The sequence below is a fragment of the Saccopteryx leptura genome, chromosome 1 (assembly GCF_036850995.1).
Source record: "Saccopteryx leptura isolate mSacLep1 chromosome 1, mSacLep1_pri_phased_curated, whole genome shotgun sequence".
NCBI lineage: Eukaryota > Metazoa > Chordata > Mammalia > Chiroptera > Emballonuridae > Saccopteryx > Saccopteryx leptura.
Genome location: NC_089503.1, coordinates 291,485,187 through 291,492,826, shown reverse-complemented (window position 1 = coordinate 291,492,826; position 7,640 = coordinate 291,485,187). Strand labels below are relative to the sequence as shown.

Sequence of the window (7,640 nt, the reverse complement as noted above, 5' to 3'; positions counted from 1 at the left end):
CTAGGCCCCGGGGTTGCCCCCCCCCCCCCCCTCTCTTTCTCCTCTTTTTTTCCGTTCTTTCTCTCCGAGCTCTGCTCGCCGGTTGGAGGGACGAAACTGAGCCAGTGCTGGCCTCTAGTGGGGAACTCACCTCTCACAGCCAGGAGAGGGAAAGGGGAGAAGGGAGGGAAGTGACGTGAAAAGGAGAAAAAATAAGATTATTTTTCAGGAGCTTCTCGGAATAAGGCATAAAAAGAAAGGATCAAAGGGACCAACAGGCAAGACGGAGAAAGAGCAAAACAGCGACCCCAAAGAAGCGATAGACTAGAAAAGGAAATAAAGCCGCAGAAAGGAGAGAGCAGGGAAGAAAAACAAAGATTGAGCAAAAGGAAAGAGAATGCTGATTGTTTAATCGCTCACCTCAACTCCAAGAAGGCGGGAAAGAATGCTCACAGAAACAGTGAACCCATTTAGGAGTTGACATTCACTTAAAGGCAGCAACCTAACATAACTTCGTTTGGAATAGCACGTTTAAGTCTGCAATTGAAGGGATTTCGTGTGCTTGTACGTTCTTAGCTTTAAATGTGTATGTAAAAGAACGACAAAAACAAGGGAGAAGGCAGGGGTGTATAGAGTAGAACAATGGCGCTGTTATTTGAGAATACTTTGTCATTTAACAGTTTTTAATTCTCAAACTTAAAACATTTAGCAAATATTTATAGAGCACCTACTATGTGCCATTCTGGAAGCTTGGGTTACATTAATGCACAGAACAAAGGTAACTGCATTAACCTTTCCAGAAAGGGCCAGGGAACACCTTGGGGGTTAGTAACTAGGGTTGATCCTTCCCCCTGTTGTTCTCATAGCCCAGTAACTATTTTTACCCTGTCTTTTCCTAGCCTGTGTTCTATCCAGTTATTTTCTTTGTCAACCCACTCTTTATTCTCTCCTTTAAAAGCCAATGCATGATTTGTTTTCACAGGCGGTATCAATGTGTTTGTTCTCTTTGTTCTTTGTTTATAAGTTAGATCCCTTTAGATTTGCATTGAGAGAAGAGTGTTTGGACTCTCAATTAGCAGTAGCCAGATCTATGTCAGAGAAGGATCTCTGCCAGGTTTCTAGGAACCAGTCAGACAAGTATGCGAGGGAAGAAACCGGAGGGCAGCCAAAGGACTGGAAAAGCACAGACAGGAGGTGTGGGGAGGTGAAAGGGTATATTGCCAGGATAGATGACAGGCTTTGGCTGAGGATGAATTGAAAAGATTCTGGCAGAGAACTAGTGGTAAAAACTAGGTAAAGCATTAGTCATTTAATTCAGACCTAGATTTGTGGCTTATCACAGTGTAAAGCTTTCCTTGTGGAAACTTAGAATGGATATACGGACCCTAAGCTGAATATCCTAGCACCGATGAAAAAGTTGTACCTATAGTTTTCAGATTATATGAAATTTAGGTCAAGAAACATTACTCATGTGCTTCCATGTGTTCCATGGGAAGATTATCACTGTTAAAAGTATCAACAAAAGGCCTGTAATATATCCCAGGGATAAGGAGTACAGATGCCTAGAGTGTATTTTTTCCAATAGCCTACAGAAATTGCATACCTAATGCGAATCTGGCCATTTCAACCCCATTCGATGTGGAGCGGAACCACTACCAATTCATTTAGTTGCATCCCACCTCTTAAGATACTTTTCTTTCCTGGATCTCTGCCCCTACATTTACTAAAAATCATACATTTTGATGAGGTTAGGAGATAAGAGTAACGGTGTATAATTTTGTTGATTGATATAAATCTAGCCTAGAAATACTGTATCACAGAGCATGCCTTATTGATTATGGGCCAGTAGTTTAACTCTTATGTAGAGGCTTTTCCCCATATTTCACGGTAATTCTTTTCGAGTTCATTATTTTCCAAGACATAGGAGTCATCCTGGGTCATAGAGCTAAGCAATTTCCAAAGAAAAATTCAGGGTAAAAAAGAAATGTATCAACAGTAAAGTGAAGTATTAGAAAAACCTCCATTCATAAGAATATCATTGTCGTGGACCAAATCAGCTTGGGAATCGCTCATTTCAGTCTAAAACAACCTGTGATTCCTAGAAAATGCACTACTGACTTTTCTTTTTTTGCTAAACATTCTAATTTTTATTTAATGATCTCGCTAGAATTATTCCTTTCTTTTTCAGACCAAATAGTTCTGGTGAATGGAGGCTAAATAATTTCTTTACTCTGCATAACACTGAAAGTCATTAGCTTAAATAGGTGAAAAGGAAGTGCATTCTATCTGGTGAGTGGAAATCAAACCCTCCCCCTGCAAACTTATCTAAATAAGTAAAGATCAGAATTTGAAAGGAAATAACTGTTTGGAAGCAACTAAGCAAAGAGAATAGAAAGTAGGTTAATGTAATTTTGTACATCAACTGAGCATTCTTCAAGTTTCTAAGCCCAGCATTGTGCAATGAATTGTGAAGGAAGAGGAGGTCCTCCACCAATAGGTGTTAGTATCATTGGAATGTGTCTGTTTACAAGTAATCAAGTAAGTAAGCATGTGTGATCACATTTTTATGCAAATATAGGTAGGATGAAATAAGCAGAAAAATAAATCACACCTTTATTCTAACCACCACCAATTTTGGATATGAACCACCATACACATCCCACCCTGATCCTGCCACAATTCTATATACCATTTTTAAGGTCTATTGAGAGAAAATGAAATAAAGATAAAGGGAGTTTATAGAGACTCTTAAATTTTTAAATCAAAACAAAACAAAAAAAAGAACTTGAAAATTATCCAAGATCTGCAATTTTGAGTAGAGAAAATTGAAGGCTAAAAGAAGAATGTAGACAAGGGACATTTTATAATCGTTGGTAAATAGATCTCCAAAACAATATATGTTGTTAATTTCCTAGATGTTCACTCTTCTCTCAACTGAAAATGAAAAATGAATTAAAACATATAAAGATACATCTCATTCTTCACCACTAAGACCCATGATAGAGTTTAGGACACACCCAAAATATAGCACTTTGGCATATTTGTTATTTTAAGCTAAAGAAGTTTGAGGAAACAAGAAACTTTCAGGAAAGTGACTTCTTTTTCCCTCCTCCTTCTTTCTCTCCTTCTTCTTTCCTAAAACAGGTCATAAAAACTGTCTGGCCTGACCAGGCGGTGGCACAGTGGATAGAGCATCGGACTGGGATGCGGAAGGACCCAGGTTCGAGACCTTGAGGTTGCCAGCTCATCTTGGCTTGAGCAAAAAGCTCACCAGCTTGGACCCAAGGTCACTGGCTTGAGCAAGGGGTTACTTGGTCTGCTGAAGGCCCACAGTCAAGGCACATATGAGAAAGCAATCAATGAACAACTAAGGTGTTGCAATGAAAAACTGATGATTGATGTTTCTCATCTCTCTTCGTTCCTGTCTGTCTGTTCCTATCTATCCTTCTCTCTGACTCTCTCTCTCTATTCCTGTAAAAGAAAAAACAACAAACAAACAAAAAACTGTCTGGAGAGGTGCCCCTGGAGTAAAGGAGGATCCTTATTCCTGAAGGCAAAGATACACCCAGAAAAATGCCAACAAACAGGCCTTTCTAACTTTCCTACAATAACTGTGCATACCTTATATTCTTTAGCCTATGATACTCCTCCACAACTACCCAATCTTCATCAAATCTAGCATAAAAATACGCCAGTCTAACTTTCTTTGGTTCTTCATTTCCTTATGAAGGCTCTCAGGTCATATATAACTTGAATACATTTTGTTGAAATAAATTCATAGGCCCAAGATGGAGCCACTCCTGTCTAGGATTCCCAGTCTATCCAGTCAACGAGTCCCTAAACACCATGCCAACTCTGGGCTGTATCGTTACTTCATTGTTCATTATTCTTTATCCTTGTAAAGCTTCCTGCCTTGACCCAGCTTTGCAGTCCCCGAATGGAGGACTTATTTATTAACACAAAGTGTTAAATAAAGTTTATATGTATCACCTAAGTTGTCTTCATTAGTCGTTTTTTAAAAGATTTGTATACTTTTCTCCTGTTATTTTTTATTTTTATTTTTTTCTGAAGCTGGAAACGAGGAGAGACAGTCAGACAGACTCCCGCATGCGCCCGACCGGGATCCACCCGGCACGCCCATCAGGGGGCGATGCTCTGCCCCTCCGGGGCGTCGCTCTGCCATGACCAGAGCCACTCTAGCGCCTGGGGCAGAGGCCAAGGAGCCATCCCCAGCGCCCGGGCCATCTTTGCTCCAATGGAGCCTTGGCTGCGGGAGGGGAAGAGAGAGACAGAGAGGAAGGAGGGGGGGGTGGAGAAGCAAATGGGCACCTCTCCTATGTGCCCTGGCCGGGAATCGAACCCAGGTCCCCCGCACGCCAGGCCAAAGCTCTACCGCTGAGCCAACCGGCCAGGGCCACTTTTCTCCTGTTAACCTGTCTTTGTCAGTTTAACTATCAGACTCATCCAGGAACCCTGAAAAGGTTCAGGAAAGCTCTTTCTTACCCTATACCCATCATACTTTGTTCTTTGTTTAAGACAGAATTTTAAAATCACCATGTTGATTGATTCAGCTCAATATTCCATGCATCACTACCATCAAAAGAATCAGATATACTCCCACATCCTTTAGTAGCATAATGCTGACAATTAACAAAGGCATCACCAGTTTAAGCAGTTACTACTAAGGGCAAATCATGCCCCTCTCAGCTTTGGTTTTCTTTCCATATGCACTTTTTCCTCCCAAAAGTGGAGGGGGAAATGCCCATGCATCTTATGGAGCGAATGTTCATTTATTTTAGCTGCTGCGGGGTGCTGCGCCGGTAAGCATATGTAGAACAAGTGCCAGCGGGAGCATAATCATACCCACCATGGTGGCATGCGGAACCCCGGCATCTGCTGAGTGATCTCCTGGTTCCGGTTTCCACAGTTATATGCAGCACAGGAGGGAAGGTGAGCAATGTTGTGTGGGCGCATTCATTGGGTATCATCGAGGGCAGATGTGAGAGGTGCACTGCAGCTGCTGGAGCTCTGTGTGAAGTGCTGGCATCACTTGCTGCCCTGTTAGTGCTTGACCAGTTTAGAACACATGTTAGTGAAACCACACACACACACACACAAAAACTTTAAAGAAGTGAAGACTCATTTAGCTGTAATTCCTGGGGTTCTTACCAGTCAGTTGCAACCTCTTGACATTTCCATCATCAAACCATTTAAAGTCTTTGTGCAAGAAGAGTAGAACAAATGGATGGCTGCTGGTAATCATGATCTGTCACTAACTGGATGAATGAAGAGACCTACTATCACTCAAGTTTGTGAATGGGTGAAAACATCATGGCAGTCAGTGAAGAACGAAACTGTGATGCAGTAATTCAAAAAATGTGGCATTAGCTATGCCTTAGATGGCCCTGAAGATGGTATCATATATGAAAATAGCGAAGAAAGTGAGGCCAGTGATTGTGAGCAACTGAGCTTCTTAAATTCTGACACTAGTGATGATGAGTTCCTTGGGTTCCCAGACAACTAGAAGAGTATTTGAACATTAAAGTCTCTTCTCGTTTGTTAATAACAGTGCTAATGGTTGTTAATACTGCTGTTGAGTTTTGTTGTTGAAATATTATTGTGGTATATTTTATTAAGTATTTTAACACACCATTTGGTTCAGAATATTTTTTTCTTATTTTCCTCCTTAAAACCCTATGTGCGTCTTCTGGTCAGGTGCGTCTCATGGAATGAAAAATATGGTTAATGTTTATACAGTATTTCATACAGTGTCTGACACATAGTTCAAACTATTCTTAGTTTCCTTTAGTACCCTAGTATATGTCATCACCAAATGTATCTAAACCACTCTTTACTTTTTATTCAGTCTACATCATAACATTTTTAAACTCATAATTTAGTTAATAAGTCTATGAGTTAATGAATTTACTGTAGAGGACAAAAAACTTTTCTTCTATTCTCTTAGATACAATTAATGAATTAAACTAACAAAAACCAAATTAACAGGGGAAAAGGCACACAGTTTTTATTAATATTTTACTTGTAAGGGAGTTCACAGAAAAAAAAACCTCAAAACGGTTTGGGGCTTTCAGAGGCATAAATTGCTGGGAGAAGTGCTATATTTTCTTCTTGGGTAGGGGTTGGGGCGGGGCAGCTGGACAGAACCTTCCTCCAGGGGAAATTTATCAGGCAGAAAACTCTTTCTGCATCTGTTAATTCTCAATTGCCTTTAGCTAAAAAAATAATACTTCTTATGCCAACATGGTATATTTGGGGGCAGGATATCTGATTCCCTTATTACTGTCATTTTTTATGGAAAAAGTATTCCATTTCCTATGTACAAAATTTACCTTGTGGGGACTTCAAGTGTGTCTTTTGATCTACTTTTCTAGGATCTGGGTACAAATCTATATTGAGACAAAGCACTAGATTTATTTATATCTTTTGGAATTAGGTTATGTGTCTTCGGCCAAGAGAGCTAAACCTCTTGGGAAGAAGTCTAAAGGGAAAAAGTACTCAAAATATACATAGAGCCTCTTTCTATTCATGGCTTCATAGACATTATTGCAGTCAACCCTCTCTATAACCTTTTCTGCTAGCTATTATTCATCTTTAATTTACAGATGAGGAAATCAAAGCTCAGGAAGATTTGGTAAATTGTTCCAAGTTCATGGGAGTAGTAAGCAGTAGAGTTAGAATTTAAATTCAGGTCTGTCTGGCCCAAAGCTCATAACTACATCACATCTTTCACAGTGTGAAAGTAGAGTAGGGCAGAGCTATTTAAAATGCTTAGCACACACACAAACATTTGCACAAAGATGGTTAGCATTTGCCATTGTAAATACATGCAATGGAAGGCCTACTCTGCATTTGTTAAAAACAAAAGTAGCTCTGATTATCAGTCTGCACAGACACGGGGGAGATGTCTTAGCAAACAATAGAGATGTATATATATTATTTTCCTAAATTTTCTGTTTTCTCCCTTGTCTGCTTATAAACTATGTTGAGCAGATCGTGGCCCTATAGATGGCATCATCCATGAAACCTGTGTGTTATGCTAAAGTAGGGGTAGTCAACCTTTTTATACCTATCGTCCACTTTTGTATCTCTGTTAGTATTAAAATTTTCTAACCACCTACCGGTTCCATAGTAAAGGTGATTTATAAAGTAAGGAAGTTAAAGCATATAATAATAATTACCTACCAAGTACTTTATGTCAGATTTTCGCTAAATTTGGCAGAATAAATCTTTGTAAAACTACTATAGTTAAATCTATCTTTTTATTTATACTTTGGTTGCTCTGCCACCACCCACCATGAAAGCTGGAATGCCCACTAGTGGGCAGTAGGGACCAGGTTGACTACCACTGTGCTAAGGCAATGGGGAATTAAAGTTGCAGATGGAATTAAAGTTTCAAACAGCTTGACCTGAAAATAGGGAGATTATCCTAGATTATCTGGCTGAGCCCAATGTAATGACAAGGTCTTTAGAAGTATGGGTGAGGAAGAAGAGACAGGTTGAGTAATGTGATGTGAGAAGGACTTGTGCTTCCCATGCTGGCTTTGAAGATGAAAAAGACAGGCCATGAGCTGAGCAATATAGGAAGCCTGTAGAAGCTGGGGGAAAACACAAAGAAATAGATTTTCCTCTACAGCCTCCAA

At 39.9% G+C, this 7,640-nt stretch overlaps 1 protein-coding gene across 1 annotated transcript in view; it reads right to left on the bottom strand.

Annotated features, from left to right (window-relative positions):
• Positions 1-7,640, bottom strand: part of A2ML1 (alpha-2-macroglobulin like 1) — an 87,097-nt gene that overhangs the window by 708 nt on the left and 78,749 nt on the right.